This window comes from Bubalus kerabau, chromosome 15, assembly GCF_029407905.1.
Source record: "Bubalus kerabau isolate K-KA32 ecotype Philippines breed swamp buffalo chromosome 15, PCC_UOA_SB_1v2, whole genome shotgun sequence".
NCBI classification, from domain to species: Eukaryota; Metazoa; Chordata; class Mammalia; order Artiodactyla; family Bovidae; genus Bubalus; species Bubalus kerabau.
In genome coordinates, this window is record NC_073638.1 from 75,864,462 (window position 1) to 75,884,100 (window position 19,639).

The following is a 19,639-nucleotide window of genomic DNA, read 5'->3' on the forward strand; positions in this document are numbered from 1 at the left end:
AACAGCAACAACAGAGCGGATGAACTGCCTGGGATCTCCAGGATGTCACTGACCTGCCGGGGGGGGGGGGCGGGGGGCACGCCTTCCCTTCCTGTGCTCCCCAAGCTCTCCTCCCATCTCTCTGGGCAGTGTCTCTTCCTTCCTAAGTCGGGGAATGGGGGTCCCAAGTCTGTCCAGGAGCTGTGTCCCCCACCCCCACCCCCTCTCCAGCCTGCCCTCTGGCTGCTGATGCCCTGGCTTTGGGGAGATGAAATTAGCTGCAGGCACATAGATTTAAAAAACAAAACAAAACAAAATAAAATAAAAACAAACCCAGCCATTTAAGGACATCAGGTCTCTAAACAGACATTCAAAGGTTTCTCCTCCCTAAGGGAGGTAGCACCAGGGCCCAGGTCAGGGATGTGAATGGGTGGGGAGAGTCCTGAATGGGGGGAGAGGGGGGCAGGCAGTTCAGTCTCGTCCAGACTCCCTCCCTCCAGGGGATCTTGCCCTCAGGCCCTGAGAACCAGCTTTGAGAATGTTCTGCTGGTCTCAGGCCAAGCAGTGCCCTGAATAAGTCTGTTTATCCTCTGGGTCTTCAACAGGGGCATGGCTTCTGTTTTCCTTTTATACTAACTTTATTTGTACTTTTTATTGTAAAACATTACATACATATAATTTATATAACATACAGATTATTTTTTTAATTGTACGTTCCCGCTGCTTCTGCGGCACCACTCCCCACTCCCAGCCCATCTTGAGGGAGGGCCCTTGCACTTGGTGCCAAGATGCTCTCAGCTCCAGAAAGAGGGAGGGGAGCCTGGGGGTGCACCCCTGGGCAGTGATCGCATGTGCAAGGGCGACCACATTGCTTGTTTTAGAGAATAATATATTTACTTATAAAATAATAAACAAATGGAGGCCTGATATTCACCACTAACCTCAGTGACATTGCCAAGGTCCTCTGAATGCCCCCTGTTCCCTGCCCCTGTGCACACCCCCCACTCCCCACCTCATTTGCCCTAGTTACCACTGGGCTGAAGGCTGTGCTATTGAAGCCAGCCAGCCAAAGACCCAGGAACACATTTGTGGTAGGAAAATGTTAGTTTTCTTTAAGCCTGTAGCTGCAAGGGAGCACAGCCCAGGGAGAGCTCGGGAGTGTCTTGATGAGGGGGCTTTGGAAAAGCCTCTTCATGGTCTGGCCTGGCATTGGATGGTCCCAAAGAGGACTGTGGAAGCTGGTCCAGTCTGGTTATTGAGTAGTCTTCAAAACTTATCATCTGATCATCTTGAGCTAGGAGGCTGGAGGATGAAAGCAGGGCCAGATTGTCACTGGTGAGGGAGCTGCCCTTGCTCAGAAAGGTGGTGGAGAGGAGAGTGCCATGTCATTTGTGGGGTTGCAGGGTGGCCCTGTCACGTCTATGCTGAGCGCAGCTTATGGTTTCTTAAAAATGCCATCTATTTGTCAGCACAGTTTCTCATCAATTAGTAATAATTATGTCCTTTCTTTTCTTTGTAACATGTAGGTATAATATGTATATGATGTTTTATGTACAGGTAAACAAGATGTTTATCACAAGAATCACCATCACCAACACCAACATCATCATCACCTCCATCACCACCATCATCGCCACCATCATCACCACCATCATCACCACACCATCACCACTTCCATCACCACCATCATCACCACCATCATCACCACCTCCATCACCACCATCATCACCACCTCCATCACCACCTCCATCACCACCATCATCACCACCTCCATCACCACCATCATCACCACCTCCATCACCACCATCATCACCACCTCCAAAACCACCTCCATCACCACCATCATTACCACCATAATCACCACCATCATCACCACCTCCATCACCACCTCCATCATCACCTCCATCACCACCATCATCGCCACCATCATCACCACCATCATCACCACCATCATCACCACCATCATCACCACCTCCATCACCACCATCATCACCACCTCCAAAACCACCTCCATCACCACCATCATTACCACCATAATCACCACCATCATCACCACCTCCATCACCACCTCCATCATCACCTCCATCACCACCATCATCGCCACCATCATCACCACCATCATCACCACCATCATCACCACCATCATCACCACCTCCATCACCACCATCATCACCACCTCCAAAACCACCTCCATCACCACCATCATTACCACCATAATCACCACCATCATCACCACCTCCATCACCACCTCCATCATCACCTCCATCACCACCTCCATCACCACCATCATCACCACCCCCATCACCACCATCATCACCACCTCCATCACCACCATCATCACCAGCTCCAAAACCACCTCCATCACCACCATCATCACCACCTCCATCACCACCATCATTGCAACATCATCACCACCTCCATCACCACCATCATCACCACCTCCATCACCACCATCATCACCAGCTCCAAAACCACCTCCATCACCACCATGATCACCACCTCCATCACCACCATCATTGCAACATCATCACCACCTCCATCACCACCATCATCACCACCTTCATCACCACCATTATCACTACCTCCATCACCACCATCATCACTACCTCCATCACCACCATCATCACCAGCTCCAAAACCACCTCCATCACCACCATCATCACCACCTCCATCACCACCATCATTGCAACATCATCACCACCTCCATCACCACCATCATCACCACCATCATCACCACCATCATCACCACCTCCATCACCACCATCATCACCACCTCCATCACCACCTCCATCACCACCATCATCACCACCCCCATCACCACCATCATCACCACCTCCATCACCACCATCATCACCAGCTCCAAAACCACCTCCATCACCACCATCATCACCACCTCCATCACCACCATCATTGCAACATCATCACCACCTCCATCACCACCATCATCACCACCTCCATCACCACCATCATCACCAGCTCCAAAACCACCTCCATCACCACCATGATCACCACCTCCATCACCACCATCATTGCAACATCATCACCACCTCCATCACCACCATCATCACCACCTTCATCACCACCATTATCACTACCTCCATCACCACCATCATCACCACCTCCATCACCATCATCATCACCACCTCCATCACCAGCATCATCACCACCATCATCACACCTCCATCACCAGCATCATCACACCTCCATCACCACCATCATCACCACCTTCATCACCAGCATTATCACTACCTCCATCACCACCATCATCACCACCTCCATTACCACCATCATCACCACCTTCATCACCACCATTATCACTACCTCCATCACCACCATCATCACCACCTCCATCACCATCATCATCACCACCTCCATCACCAGCATCATCACCAGCATCATCACACCTCCATCACCACCATCATCACACCTCCATCACCACCATCATCACATCTCCATCACCAGCATCATCACCACCATCATCACACCTCCATCACCACCATCATCACCATTATCACTACCTCCATCACCACCATCATCACACCTCCATCACCACCATCATCACCACCTCCATCACCAGCATCATCACCCCTCCAAAACCACCTCCATCACCAGCATCATCACCACCATCATCACACCTCCATCACTACCATCATCACCACCATCATCACCACCATTATCACTACCTCCATCACCACCATCATCACCACCATCACCACCATCATCATCAATCACCACCTCCATCACCACCATCATCACCACCTTCATCACCAGCATTATCACTACCTCCATCACCACCATCATCACCACCTCCATCACCATCATCATCACCACCTCCATCACCACCATCATCACCCCTCCAAAACCACCTCCATCACCACCTCCATCACCACCATCATCACCACCATCATCACCACCTCCATCACCAGCATCATCACCACCATCATCACACCTCCATCACCACCATCATCACACCTCCATCACCAGCATCATCACCACCATCATCACTACCTCTGTCACCGTCTCATCCCCACCTCTATCACCACCTCCAACACCACCTCCATCACCATCACTATCACTGTGTAAAAGCCTTCCCATCTACAAGGCAGCCTGAGTGGGATGTCACATCTGTTCTGGAGGTTTCATGTGTGTGTGGGATGCATCTGTGTGTATGATGGAATGGTTGTTGTGGGTGGGGTGGGGGAGGCTATTTAAAGAGTTTGAGGCTGAGCAGCCCTGACAGTCAAGAAGCTGACTATAAAGAACGGGATCCTCCTCATTGAGCAGATACTGTGTTTCTGTCTTCATTATTCAATCTCAGTAAAGGTTAAGGGGCTGGCCTGCCACACAGGCGTTGGGACTGAGAGTCAGCCCAGGGCTGGGACTGACAAGAGGCCAGCAATGAGGCTCTAATCTACCACACTCTGGCTCCCAGCAGTTTACTGTGTGGCTTCTAACAACTCTGTCTTGGTCAACCTTAGTTTTCTCATCTCTAAAATGGGAATAATAGTAACCAGCCTCAATGGACTGTGGTGAGGATCAAATGCCAGGCAAGTGGCTAGCATGTAGTTGGAACTCAATGAACTTGAGTCCCTTGTCCCCTGCTGTGACAGGTCGCCACACTCTCTCCTGACTCCTGATGCTGGACAGGGAACAGGAGGCTCCAGGAAAGCCCAGCAGATGTGACCCCCCCAGCCAGGCTGCTTCTCAGTGTCTTCTGATTTTGTCCCATGACCAGAGGGAGGGAGGACCCTCAGAGAGGAGGGCATGGGCAGTGTGAGGGTTGGGGAGGCCAGGAGAGAGGAGGAGCCCTGGAAGGGGAAGAAGGAAAAGAGGCAGGAAGAAAGAACATGTGGGAAGAAGGGAGGGGAAGGGAGTGAAGGGGAAGAAGAAAAGACACTAGGAAGTGGAGAAGATGTCAGAGAAAGGAGAAGGGGAGGGAGTGAGGCAGGAGAAATGGGGGAAAGGGAGGGAGGAGAATGAGCAGGAGGCACCTGATGCTCAGTGTCAGGAGGAGAAAGGCTGCCCAGTCCAGCCACCAGCCTGGGCATAAGGGAGAGGAGGGGGAAGCTGGAGGTGGGGCTGGGCAGGCTGGCCTGACCCCCTCTTAACAACCCCCGCCCCTCCACCTGCCGCCACAGGGGAATCCTCTCAACCTACCATTTTGTCCGCTGGGAACAATAGCGAGCTGTCAGGAGGTGTGCCATCAGCTGCCTCCCCCAGAGGAGACGATGGCAGCGTCTCCCTGTCCTGGGCCTCAGGGCCAGCTGCCAGCCCAGTGGGGGAGGGCCCAGCAGCTGGGCTGCCCTCAGTCTTGGCTCCTCCCTCTTGGTGCCCCTCCCCAACCCTGTAAGTCCTCCAGGCCCCTCTCCCCAAGAAGTTCTCTACATTGGGCTGCTGTTTGCTCAAAAAGAGAGAGGGGGCAGGCAGGGGAGGAGTCGTGCAGACAGCACTAGGGTGTCAGGACATGTGTGCTTTGGTCTTTGTCATTATGGCAGAGATGGCCATCTGTCCCTCAGTATCTGTCTTCCCCTTCTTCTGACGAATTGCCACCTTTAATTTGGGGCTGGCTATGTACTATCCTGGTGGATCAGATGGTAAAGAGTCTGCCTGCAATGCAGGACACCTGGGTTCGATCCCCTGGGGAAGAAAACAGCTACCCACTCCAGTATTCTCACCTGGAAAATCCCATGGGCAGAGGAGCCTGGCAGGCTACAGTTCATGGGGTCACAAAGAGTTGGACATGACTGAGCGAATATCACTTTCACTTTTTTCCTAACTTGTGATATGACATTGGGCAAGTCACCTTCTGCCTCTGGGTCTCAGTTGACTTATTTGAACAACAAGGGTCTTGCACTATAAAGAACTGATGTTACAGACTACCAGGAGATTCTAGAAAATAGAAAAGTCACCAAGAGCTGAAGGTCCATCAGGACTGGAGAGGGTAAAGCAAGGAAGTGCTTCACTAGGGCTTCCAGGCCTTAGCTGATCGGGCCCTGCCCACCCCTCCCTCCGCATCTCCTGTGACCCTCCCCTTTACTGCCTCCGACCCAGCTACACTGGCCTCCTTTCCAGGGCACCAAGCTTGCATCCACCTCAGGACCTTTGCACATGCTGTCCCCTCTGTCTAGAATGCTCTTCCCTCCAGATCTTTACTCAGACCTCTGCTCATTATCTTCTGCTCAGAAAGGTCCATCCCAAATCCCCCACCTAACATTGCCATGTTTCCCTCCCTAGGGCAACAAAGTTTAAAGTCTTTATAGGACTGACTGGTGCCTGAAATGTTCTTGTTCATTATTTGCTTCTGGTTTCTGACTTTCTCAGCAAAATGTGAACTCATGAGAGCAAGCGCCCACCACATTAACTGCTAGATCATCAGAACCTGAAACAGGGTCTGGCATACATTAAGTGCTCAATGAAAACTCAAAGACTACATATAGGTAAGCTTGGAAGGACAAGAAGGGAATTGGCATTTATCAAGACCCTACTATGGGCCAGGCGCTGTGCTGGATGCTTCTTGTGAATCATCTCATTCCTTAACACTCTCAGGTATGCTGGTTAGTCCCATTTTTCCGATCTACAAACTGAGGTTCTGAGATGATGGTGATTGATTTTCAGGTCCCAGAGTTCTACACACAAGTGCTGGGGTTTGAGCTCAGGTCCCCTGGATAGAGCTCAGTAGGGTTGCATGATTCTGGCCTGGCTACATGCTCTGGGACACACAAGGATCCTCAGAGGTCCCTAATGCCCCCCACCCCATCCCATCCTCTCACCCCACTTGCTAAGTATCTCCCCTTCACCTCCTAGGCAGCTGCTTCACTGGCTCTGATTTTCAGCATCTTTTCTGTTATCTTCCGAGGAGGCTGCGCTCTAAGCCTGCGGCATCACAGAGGCCCTGGATTGCACAGAGATGCTTCTCCCATTCTGAAACGTGAGGACTGGTTCCTTCAAGAGGGGAATAGAGCGCACCGCCTGCCGGCCCCGCTGCAGGAACTCCTGTCTCCTCTTCGTTGCCAACCCAGGCACAGAGGCAGCCGTGTGGCCTTGCTCTCATCTCCTCTGCCCTTTAAGCCTCAGTTTTCTCATCTGGAAAATGGGGATAATGTTGATACCCATCTGGCAGTGTGGTTGAGGAGTAAATGGGATGATGGTAGGGCAAGGGGGTCTGGTTTTAAGGTTTCAATCAAGGACCTTTTCTGTATCTAAATAAAAACATCTGACCTCCAACCTGTGGGCAACCCCCATACCCCTGACTATGCCTTCCTGATATTATAACACATCAACAGCTCACAAGTTTAAATATCCCCTTCTATCCTGAGTCCTCTCCCTTCCTGGTTATGTGACCTTAAACAACTCCCTTCCCCTATCTGAGCCTCAGTTTCCTTGTATGTAAACTGAAGGAGTTGGCTTAGATTCCATTTCAGCTCTAAAATTCTAAAGCTTCTTTATCAAAGAAAAGTATGGGTGATAATAGCTATCAGGCAATGACACCCCACTCCAGTACTCTTGCTTGGAAAATCCCAGGGACAGAGGAACCTGGTAGGCTGCAGACCATGGGGTCGTGAAGAGTCGGACACGACTGAACAACTTCACTTTCACTTTTCCCTTTCATGCATTGGAGAAGGAAATGGCAACCCACTCCAGTGTTCTTGCCTGGAGAATCCCAGGGACGGGGGAGCCTGGTGGGCTGCCGTCTATGGGGTTGCACAGAGTCGGACATGACTGAAGCAACTTAGCAGCAACAGCAGCAACAGTGAACATTTATCATTTGCCAGGGAAAACTGTCAGTCCTTTTACCTATATTGTCTAATTTTGTCTTCACAATAACCCTTGAGGAAGGTATTATTATTATTCCTATTTAACAGCTGAGGAAACTGAGGCTCAAGAAAGAGAGAAATCACCCAAGATCCCACAAGGGTGGTGGGACTCTAACTCGGGTGTCTGTCTGAAAGTTTGAACCATTTTCCTCCACTGTGTGCACAAGATTTGAATTTTATTTTCACCCCCATTTTATGACCAGGGCTTTCCTGCTTTGTTTGCTTTTGAGGACATGGCTGTCAGGAGGTTGCCAGGGCTTGGGACAACCCGTAGACGAGACAAGCAGTTTGTAGAGAGTATGGAGTGGACTGGCTGGCAAGTGGGACCACAGCTTGAATTCCAGTCTCTTTATTAGTCCAGGTGGGCTGGGTGATACATCCAAGTTTGGAGGCACCTGCAGTGGTGGTAGGGGATGGGGAAGGGATAGATATGATAGTTCCCCAAGGAATTCTGAAAACAGGGGAAAGAGCTGCATAGGCAACGTCACGTCATTTGCAAAGGTGCCAAGGAAATGTCAGAACAAAATGTGCTGGCTGAGATCTGGAGATGAGAAATCCATTCCTGGCTTCCCTGAAGCAAATCCCTCCACTTCCCAACATCCATCTCAGGCAGAGGAATTAGTCATTTGGCAGTTCTCTTCAGCACCATGGACAGCACCCCAGATCCGCCTTCACATACCCACCAGGCCTCAGAGTGCCAGGCACGGTGACTGGCACCATGGCCAACGGAAGGGACGGTCTTGCTCCCACATCCATGGGAGCCTACCATCTGGTTTCAGGGAGAAGACTTACATCAGAGAAAACCCATTCACACGGTGCCGGGTGTTCACTCATACTGCAAAAGGACCCTCCCAGCCAATGTTGCACTTAACTTCCATTCATGCATTTGGCTGTTATTGAACAGCTGCTGTGTTCCTGGTTCGGCACCAGATACCAAGGAGGAAGATTACAAATGAATAAAGACGGTGCTTGTCCTTGAAAAGCTTGGGGCTAGTGGTGGAGACTGGAAACCAGTGATTATAAGACAGATAAGCAAAATGCTTGCAAACAGCTCACACTAAGTACTTATGATATGCTAGGCATGATGGCACCAGGAGCTTGATACATAGTGATAAGAATGAGCTAAGTACTGTTCTTAGTCCCATTGTACAGGTGGGGAACCAGGTCAGGGGACTTGTCCAAGGTCATAAAGTGATGAAGAGGCAGAGCTGGGATTCGCACCCAGGGGGTCAGGCTCCAGAATCTGTGATTTAAACCACTACCACAGTCGATGAGGTGGTGGCAGGCGGGAGCATTTGGTGAAGCTTAGGAGGAGGCAGTGAAGAATTTCTGGGTGAGATGACACCTGGGCTGAATTTTCCCAGCTGAGGGGAAGTGAGGAAACAGCAGAGGGAATAACACATGTGAAGCCAGAGAAACATAGCATCCTGTACCGGTTCCTGTGCCTACAGCAAAGTGGGGTGGGAGCAGGAAAGTGTTGGAAGGAGAGGTTGGACGGGTCCCAAAAGGTGGGACCTTGGGGAGTGTTGTACAGCAAGTTCCCTGCACATGAATCTTTGAGTTGTGAGCTTTCAAAGATGTGAATGTGTGTGTACACGCTCAGTCACGTGAGTTAGTTCACGTGTCTGGTGTACACTGTCACATGCGTGAGTCTTCTACAAGTGGTTGTGCTTTTGTGTACTTTGGTGTACCAGCCTGTATAGAGCACGGCAGTATAGTATCTTTATTTCAAGCCCAGGATATACAGAAGCAAGTATGAAAGCAACAACATAAGTGAATTGTGTTAGTTGGGCCCCTAGGATAACTTTGTTGGACTTAGATAAATTGAACTTAGGAACGTGCTCTCGGAATGGAACTCGTTTGTATGTAGGGGACTTACTGTATTAAGCTAGAGTGTTGGGCTTTAATCTAAACTCTGCAGAGACAGCTAAAGGTTTCAAGGAGTGAAGGCAAGTGATCAGATTTGCCCTCTGGAAAATGGCTGGAGGTGTATTGGGGGGTGGACTGGTCAGGGACCATGGGTAAGTAGGATGTCCAGCCAGGGGGCTGCTGCAGAACACCAGGTATTCTGCAAGGGGAGGCTGGGGTGGGGGATGGAGTGGATGGTATGACCACACAAGCCCTCAAGGAGGACGTGGTGAAGACCACAGGCTCTGGCCCCATGTCTCTTGGGTTCATAACCAAGGCCAGGAGTGAGGAAGCAGCTGCCGCATAGCCTCCTTCAAGTTCATGTGTTGTACTCATAAGTCCTTGCTCAGGGCCCACTTACTCTTAATTCACATATCATTCTGACAGTCAAGGGCCTGATTCCTAAACCTACAGCAAATTAGAAGTAGAAAGTTTTCCAAGAATAGGTACACTGAGAGCAATGAAGAATGATAACTGACATTAAGAGGCAAACTTTTTCAAAAATCACAATAGAGATGCATCATTTGGTAGATTTCAAAAACAACAATACAACTTATGTTAAAGGGTACTCTGTTAAATAAACTAGGGAAATAGATTATATTTAAAAAAAAAAAAACATTTTCATCCAAAGGCTAAAATGAAATTTGAAAGTTTGGTTAAAGGAGCAAACCCTTAGCTGTACAGATCAGCCACTTGCTCCCAGGATCCAGGAAATGAGACCTTTGTGAGCTTTGCATATTCAGAGCACCTTTCAGAAACCTCTCCTGTCCATCAGCTCACCTGATCCTCACACCCATTCCATGAGGGAGATAAGCAGAGAGGCCACCTCCATGTCACAGATGGAGAAACTCATGCTTGTCTGTCTTTTCACCACCTGTCCAAACAGCTCTTCATCCTTGGGGGTAACACTTGGAGCCCAGGTCTCTGGACTGGCAGCCCAAAACTCCCAGTCAATGGGCCCCATCTGCCTTCCTTTTCCTCCCTCCCCTTCCGGGGTAGTCCACAACCCCCAGCGCCCCCAACCGATACCCCCACCAATACTCGACACCTGGTTGGCTGGTGCGATGCCCTGAGAAGCCGCCCTCTCCTCCCATCTCTGTGGCAACATCACGGGTTCATTTGCATACCCATCAGCCAATCAGCACTCACTTCTCCAGCAGGCAATCCATCTCTGTCTGGTCCCAGCTCCCTCACTGGGACTGAGCTCAGGACAACTACAAATGTGACCCTTAAGGTGTGAGGGCTGCGCTGTGAGTTCTGCATATGTTCCCTCACTGAACATGCACAGCTGGCTGACGTAGAAACTGTTCTTATTCCCGTTTCTCAGATTAAGAAACATTTGAGGTTTGATAATGTGGCCAAGTTCATGCAGATGATAAGTAGTAGAGAAGGAGTTTGAACCCAAGACTGTCTGACTCTAAATGCTGGGCTCTCCACAGCTCTAGGGTCTCCCACCAGCGGTACAAGTGAGCATTCACTGGGGCTCGGGTGGGGACCCCCACGACTTCAGTCTGGGAAGGCAGCCTCTCCAGACCCCATTCCACAGCGTCCTGCAGATTCTTGCTGGCGGGGAGAAGTCCCTGATGAGTCGGCTCCATTGGAGGAGGACACTGGAGAAGAACTTCCAGCCCATGGAGAAGGCCAGGTGGTATGACCAGGTCCTTAAATCTGGGAGGATCCTGTACAGCCTCCGGGGAGCCCTGAGCTGGGGGCTCAAGGCAGTGCTGAGCCAAGGTCTTATTGCCAAGGTGCTGGGGGACTGAGGCCATTGTACAATGAGCGGGCCCCGAGGGCTCCTTCTGACCTGCCTTCTGCGAGGTTGACTTTCCAGGGGCAAGAGATGGCAAATGCCAGCTGGACACAGATGACATAAGCTAAGCCTTTCAGCATTTCCCCTCGCCTGACATAGGGCAAAGCAACCCAGCAGGGGCCCAGGCACACCCCTGCCCTCTACCATCCAGCTACCCTCAGGAAGAGGGATAAAACACCAAGAGCCTCAGGGTGAGACTCCCTCTCACTGAGTCATTGCACAGGGAACACCCGAGATAACCTATTTAATAACAATGCAGTCAGGGAAGCCTTCCTGGAGGTAGTGGCCATTGGGGTGGGTTTCTTAAGCTGGTTGATTGGATGGATAACTGTAGAGGGGAGACCATGCTGGGTACAGGGAATAACAGAGAGACAAGAGTTTACCTTGTAGAAGGAAAAGACCACCCCTTGAGGTCAAGTAGGCAGATGACTTGAGGGTGTTTGACAGGTTAACCCCTTGTAGCTCAGTTGGTAAAGAATCTGTCTGCAATGCAGGAGACCCAGGTTCAATTCCTGGGTCAGGAAGATCCCCTGCAGAAGGAATGGCAACCCACTCCAGTATTCTTCATGGTCAGAGAAGCCTGGCATGACACAGTCATGGGGTCACAAGAGTCAGACACGACTTAGCAACTAAACCACCGTTACCACCACAGCCTGGGTTGCTTTGCTCGCAGCCCAGGGTTCTAGGAGCCCTAGCTTGCATTTCCACCCTCTTGTTGGTCTTGGTGCCAATAGACTGGGACTGGGTTAGGGTCACCTCTGCCATGTCTGCTGGGCAGGGCCCAAGATCACCACCAGCGACTTCTCTGCTCTTGACTCCCACTCCCAAAGCTCAGAAACCCTGGCTCGCCAGGCCCAAGGCCTCCAGCTCCTTAGAGCCCAGCCAATTCTGCAGCTGGTCCTTTGCCTCCATCTGGTGGTACATCTGTGAAATGACCACAGGTGGCCCTTGAGGCTGTTGGGGTGGAGGGGGTAGTCTCTTCTAAGGGGCCACCTGTTGTCAGGCAGAGGAGGGAAACATTTGAGGCAGAGGAAGAGGAGGAAAAGGAGAGGAAGGGTGAGAACAGAAAGAAGTAAATGTTTTATAGCCTGTATGGATCACCATTTACTTTGGTGAGAGGCAGACTAATCTTAGTCCCAACCTATAGCAGCTATGCACAGACCCTCCCTGGGCCTCAGTTTATTCATCTGTAAAATGGGTGTAAATAACCCCACCCTTATAGTGTTACCTTTGGTGACGTGTTGACTGAGGAGCTTGAAGGGGCCTTCAAGGGAGCCGGAAATGATCTCTATAACAGTGGTTGTTATGCAGTTTTGAAAGGTCATTTGTTGTTCAGTTGCTCAGTGGTATCCAACTCTTTGCAACCCCTGGACTGCAGCACACCATGCTTCCCTATCCTTCACCACCTCCCAGAGCTTGCTCAAGCGTATGTCCTTTGAGTCGGCAAAGCCATCCAACCATCTCGTCCTCTGTTATCCCCTTCTCTTTCTCATAGAGCTGTACATTTAAGGCAGGTTCACTTTAGATAAGTTGTATTTCAATAAAAATACAATATAAACAACAATAACATCAGTCTTACAGGATTTTGGTGAGGACTAAGTGAGATCACATAGGAAAGGGACTAAGCCTGGAATCTGGCACACAGTAGGGAGGCAATGAAGGTTAGGGTTATTGTCGCCAAAGACTTTCAAGTACAGCTATGTCCCAGTTTTATTGCAGTGCTACGTTGACTTACATGTTACAGCTGGGGAACTGAGGCTTGGTGAAAAAAGTTCTCCAGATTGTCTAATTCCATTTCCTAGATTTTTTCTCCTGGGCCTTGCTCTCAAGCCAGCTTGGGCCGCACAAGGCCCAGGTCATCATAGTTATCTGGGCAGATCCAAGGGCCATTATGCCCAGCAATGCATCAGGTTAAGGTACTGACTGCAGGTTCCCAGAAGACCTGGATCTTCTGGGTCTCAAGGCACCAGAGGGGCCCCTCTCAACAGAGTGGATGAGAAAGAGCCAAGCAGTCCACTGAAGGAACGGCGGAGGAGGGAAGGAATGGGGGAGAAGTGCGAGTATGGGGGAGTGGAGAGAATCAGGGCAGATCTGGGTCTAAATCCAGGCTCTGCTGAGTGATGGAAGATGGGTCGCTTCTCATCCATGGGGATCAGTTTCCTCCTCTGTAAAAAGGACATAAGAATATAGGCCCTTCCTGGTGCTTGGGATTATTGTGAGAGCAAAGTGACACTGTGGGGGCAAAGACACTTCGGTCCTCCCACTGATCTTGCAGGTGGGGCAGGAATATTCCCATTTTACAGACAAAGAAACTGAGGCTTAGATGCTGCAGACCCTACCCAGCTCCCACCTTAGACCTCAGCCCCAAGGTGAGCCATGGCATAAACACAGCCCAGAAAAGTGGAGCGAAGTTCTGGGACTGTGGAGTCCTTCGGCCAGTCCAGAAACCTCAGCGCTGCCAATTAAATGGGACGATGCATGCGGCCAAAAGGATGGGTGGGTAGGGCGCCCAGGAACACGTGATGGCCCTTTGATTAATTCAGATCGGGGCAACAGCCTTGGCCTCCACAGCTGCAGTTGACCCTGCTGTCTCCTAGCGGTGGTGACACCGGAGCCCTTGGAGGAAACTGGGCTTCCTGGTCCCAGGAACGGCCTGTCCCAGCAGCCCCGTGTGGCCTTGGCCTGCCATCTGGTGGCCACAGGAAGAATTGCCGGGATGAAGCTTCAGCCTGGCCTTGCCTCCCTCTCCCTCAGGGCTGTGCCAGCCTCTGCTTGCAGGGAGGACGGAGTTCGTGACTCTCCCCAGAAGCCCTCGGCTCTGGCGGGCAGCATCTCTGAGTGCCTGTCACTGCACCCCCAGGTTACAGAGTAAACAGGACAGAGGTCTCTTCTTGGGTCAGAGTCAGGCATCTCAGACCACAAGGTCGGGTTGGCTCAGGGCAGAACATTCTATCACAATTTCCTTTGGTCAACACAGAGCCCCCGGCACCACACAGGCTCCTAGTGAACAAACTCAGGTGTCAAGAAATCACCCGTTTCATGTTTTATTCCAAAGTTCCTTCTGAGTTTCTCCTCCTGGGATTGGTGGTGGTTTAGCCGTGCAGTCGTGTCTGACTCTGCGACCTTATGGACTATAGTCTCCCAGGCTTCCCGGTCCATGGAATTTCCCAGGCAAGAATACTGGAGTGGTTTGCCATTTCTTTCTCCAGGAGATCTTCCCAACTCAGGGACTGAACCTGGGTCTCCTGCATGCATTGCAGGAAGATTCTTTACCAACCAAGCCACTGGGGAAATCTTACCCATGGTTGAATAATTCCCACCTAGGATCACACAAAACAGAGGTTTCTGTAGCTCCAAAGATGGAGACAGGGCCTCTGGGGGTTATCACAGGTTGCAGTATGCCTGGCCCATGAAGGCAGGAGGCCCTGCGCTCCTGTGTCTACCTGGGTTCAGGAGTGTCTGCCCAGGTTGGCAGCCCCAGGTTGGGGTCCACCTCCTCTCGGTGTTCTGTGAAGTCATTCCCCTGGGAGGCCCTGGCATCTCTTGGAGGTACTTCGGGGTACAGGGTACCCTTCCAGCTCCTCTCTTGTCCTGCCTCCTCTGACCCTTAGCAGGCCAGGGGCAAGTTAACTCTTTGCTTTTAGCTCCTGTCACTATATACCTGATTCAGTTAGTATTGCTGTGTTACAAACCAACCCCAAACTGAGTCATCAGACAGTCATCTATTTATGATCAGAGGTTTGGACAGGGTACGGTGGAGACAGCTGTACCTGCTCCATGACACCTGGGGCTTCTGCTGGAAGACTTGAAGGCTGGGAATGACTTGATGGCAGAGGCAGGAATCAGCAGAGATGTCTTCACCCACGGATCAGGTGGCCAGCACTGGCTTTCAGCTGGAACTCTAGGGTGTCCTCTCTATGAGGCCTCTCTGCATGTGTTAGCTTGGGCTTTCCCACATGTGGTGGCTGGATTCCAAGAGTGAGCATCCCAAGGGGCCAAGGCAGACATACACGGCATTATTCAGATCTAACCTCGGAAGCTACACAGCCATCCTTTTTCTTACCCTACTGGTGGAGGCGGTCATGGGCCCTACCCCTCAACGGCCATGGTTTCAGGGTCACCCGGTAAGAACATCTGGATGGGAGATTCTGTCGTGACTGTCTTTAGAAAGTCCATCTGCCATGCCACCTCACCCAGAGCTGACACTTTTAGAGAACAACCACTGGCCTGTGCATGCCACTGCTGTTCAGTCGCTAAGTCGTGTCCAACTCTTGGCGACCCCAAAGACTGCAGCACACCAGGCTTCCCTGTCCTTTACTGTTTCCCAGAGTTTGCTCAAACTCATGTCCATTGAGTCGGTGATGCCATCCAACCATCTCTGTCACTCCCTTCTCCTCCTGTCCTCAATCTTTCCCAGCATCAGCGTCTTTTCCAATGAATCAGCTCTTTGCATCAGGTGGCCAAAGTATTGGAGCTTCAGCTTCAGCATCAGTCCTTCCAATGAATATTCAGGGTTGATTTCCTTTAGGATTGACTGGTTTGATCTCCTTGCTGTCCAAGGGACTCTCAAGAGTCTTCTCCAGTTCGAAAGCATTGATTCTTTGTCACTCAGCCATCTTGATGGTCCAACTCTCACATCCATACATGACTACTGGAAAAACCATAGCTTTGACTAGACGCAACACTAAACTACCAGAAGCAAGGCAGCTCAGCACTGGGCTACCTGCTGCTCCCGCGGAGGGGAATGTGAGATAGAGTTCTGAGTGGATGACCGCAAGCAGGAAACCCTGTCCGGAGCAGAGTGCAGGCTCTGGGAATGAGGTCCTAGAGAGGAGAAATGGAGCAGGTCAGTAAAAGTCAAAAGCCAGAGCTCTTTCTGTCTCAGGGAGGAAATCAGAGCTGCTGAGTGTGATTGGTTGGTGGGTGGGCCACACCTGGGCTTGTCATTTAGGTAAGCACAGCTGGCAGAAGGTAGTCAGCCATGGGTACCCACCTGGGGAAGGCCTGGGAGCCTCAGCTAGGCAGTAACACATACACGTACGCTCCAGGTTAGAAGTGCGGTGCTCCATCAGGCCTGCGCTGGGGCCGCCAGGTTTATCTGGACATCTCAGCAAATAATGGAACTCAGAGGCCAGGCACTGCCGAGATGGCTAGGCATAAGGTCATGGACTCTGGTCTCCACCATCTGTGTGACCTTGGATGGATGACGTCTCCAAACCCCACTTTCTCATCTGCAAAATGGGGATAATTCTAAGTCACAGAGCCATGGGCTATTTTAGGGCAAGTTCTAAATCAGTAAGGCAAAAAGCCAATGCTGGCAAAACCATCCTTGAAAACCTCTTAGCTTCCTCCCCACCAACATGTATGCAGGGCTTCCCCAGTAGCTCAGCTGGTAAAGAATCTGCAAGGCTCTGCATCGACAACCATGTGGAGTGATTCTAAAGAAAACTAAATTTGGAGAACTGATGAGCTAGAACAGGGAGGGGCAAAGGGGAAGCTGGGAACAGATGGCCCAGCTGTCACACCATCTGCCTTTAAGAAAATGTCGAGCCCCTAACTGAGTGCTGGGTGGGGGCTTGGCGGGGTGGAGGCAGAATGCTACCCGTTTAGACCTCGGGAACCTGGATATGGTTAGTGGATCTGTGTGCTCTTGTTGACAAGAAGCTAGGGAATACACATGAAGGCTTGCAGCACTGTTTTTGGTACATAATAGGTGCTCAATAAACGTGGGCTGGCTTTGAGTCTTGATCTTGCTGCATCAGATCCATATACGAGGCTTGTTTGCAGCCAGGATAGCTGTCTAGGTTGTTAGGATATCAAAACATGTCCCTACCAGTTGGTGAACAGCTGCTGTCCCAGTCCCCCCAGCCCCGAGTGCTCCCCACTGCCCCAGTTGACCTGGTCTCTCTAACCTGGGATTCCCAAATCCCCACCGGATCCAGCACCTTGAGGCGTGAGCCTGGTCCAGGACCCTGCTCGGGTATGAGGCTGGAGTCTGTTCTGTTGGTTGATCCCATGAGCCTCTAGGGTTAAATGTTTCAGGGGTCACCCTGCCCACGTTCCCACAACCTGGTGAAAAGCTCTCAGGAGGAGTCAGCAGTGTTTGCAGCACTTCTCAGCTGCCCTGTCCTGTAGCGGCCCTGAGGATCCCTCACTCCGCGTGGGCTCAGGCTCCTGCCCTCGGGTAGGGTTCTAGAGGCAGTTATGTCCTCCTGTTGGGCCTGCACATCCAGGGAGCCAAGCATGAGCTAAGCTGGAGCCCAGCCAGGGCCCACCAGCTCAGCTGTCTTTGAAGCCCTCGAGCCCAGCTCCTCTCGGGCCTGCCCTGCAGCTGTGTGGAGACCCAGGCCCAGCGCCCTTCAGACTGTGGGTCCCCGGGCCTCATCTCCCCAGAATGTCTGCTCGTGCAAGGATGAACAAGTTTGCCCAGCAGCGCAGGCAGCCAGCCCAAAGCAGCTGACACAAGTGCGAGATTTCTTCGAAGTCTCGGGTCTTCTTTCAAAATTACCGATTCGGCATTCTGCTCCACGATGTTTCCATTTTTGTGTAAATCTAAAAATAGAGCTTCCACTGAACAAAACTGACTCTCCAGGAAGATGACAGGCTCATCCTGTGACTCTGCAGACACCCAGTTCACTGCCATGGGCCTCTGGGCACTCATGGCAGGAAATTTGAGAAGGTTGCCCCCACACCCGCCGCATGCCTCAGGTAGACTAAATCTCTGACTTTTCACCTCTGTAAAAAGGAGGACACAGACACCCTTTCTGAGCCACTGCCCATTTCGGCCTTTCTGAAACTGTAGTCAACCCTGACCAGTGCCCTATGGCCATCAGGAGAGATGTCTCTTTCTGCTTTGGATGGACAGAGGTTGTGCAGTGCCAGGGCCCTGGTTCCCACCCTGCTTGGGGGTGGAAGCAGCACAGTCAGGGAAGGGGAAGTCCAGAGACAAGGCATTTACCCTTCTGGATCCAACAGCTCCTTGGCCGTCCCAGGGTGCTGTGCTTAGTCGCTTCAGTCATGTCCGACTCTTTGCAACCCCATGGACTGTAGTCTGCCTGGCTCCTCTGTCCATGGAGATTCTCCAGGCAAGAATACTGGAGTGCGTTGCCATGCCCTCCTCCAGGGGACTTTCCCAACCCAAGGATCGAACCCAGGGATGGAACCCAGGTGTCCCGCATTGCCCTGGCTGTCCCTGGCGTCCATAGGTTCCCCTTGTTTCACCTAAGCTAGTAAGAGCTAAGCTTAATCACTTGCAGAGTCCTGTCAGTCAACCTTCCCTAAGGAGGAGACCACTCTCGGTGGGTCGGGGGCGGGGGGGCTTTTTCCCTTTCCTCAAACACTTGGAGGCCATCATAGGGAGGGGGGAATGTGGGCCAGAACTGGGGTCGAGACATGGGAGATGGAATGAGGCAGATGAAGGGTGGAAGGAGGAAGTGCTTTCTGAGTCAGATCCTTCCAGAGACAGCAGGACTGGCTTCAACAGAGAGCGAGCTGAAGACCCCCTGCTAGGGAAGGGTGGAGCAATCCAGGCATGAGATGGGGACGGGTGGACTACAAGCCTATAAAGTTGCTTTCTCTCCTGAGTCTCTGATTCTACGCTACTCTCTAAGCCCTGTCCAAGGATGTCACCTCCCTGCTCCAGCAACCAGGCCTGCTCAAAGTCACCTCTCAGCTGGAAGCATGGGGCGGGGCGGGGGTGGACAGGTGGGTGCTCGGGGCCTGTGAGCCTGTTCTCAGCCCAGGTGTGGTAACTGGCTGTCCACATGTCAGAATTCTAGAACAGGAAAACTCAATGACCCAAAGTGGTGCCTGTCTGAATCTCTCCCTTATTTCAGTGGTTTATGTCCTCTACCTGCAAACATCCCTGAGGGGCAGGGGAGACGATCTTGGCGAGGTCAAGAATTTCCTGGCCCTTATTCTAGGGGCAGCTTCTTCCCCAGGAAAGATGAGCACTTCGGAGAGGAGACCAGAGCCACGAAGTGGAGGCCAAGTGTTGGAGCCAGAAAAGTACAGGCCTGAGTAAGACGGAGGTACTGACATCCTCTCCTCTCGTGCCAACCCTGACTGGAATCACCAAAAACGTACATCGTGCAGGGCGGGGGGGGGGAGGGGCGCCAGGGGAAGGGCG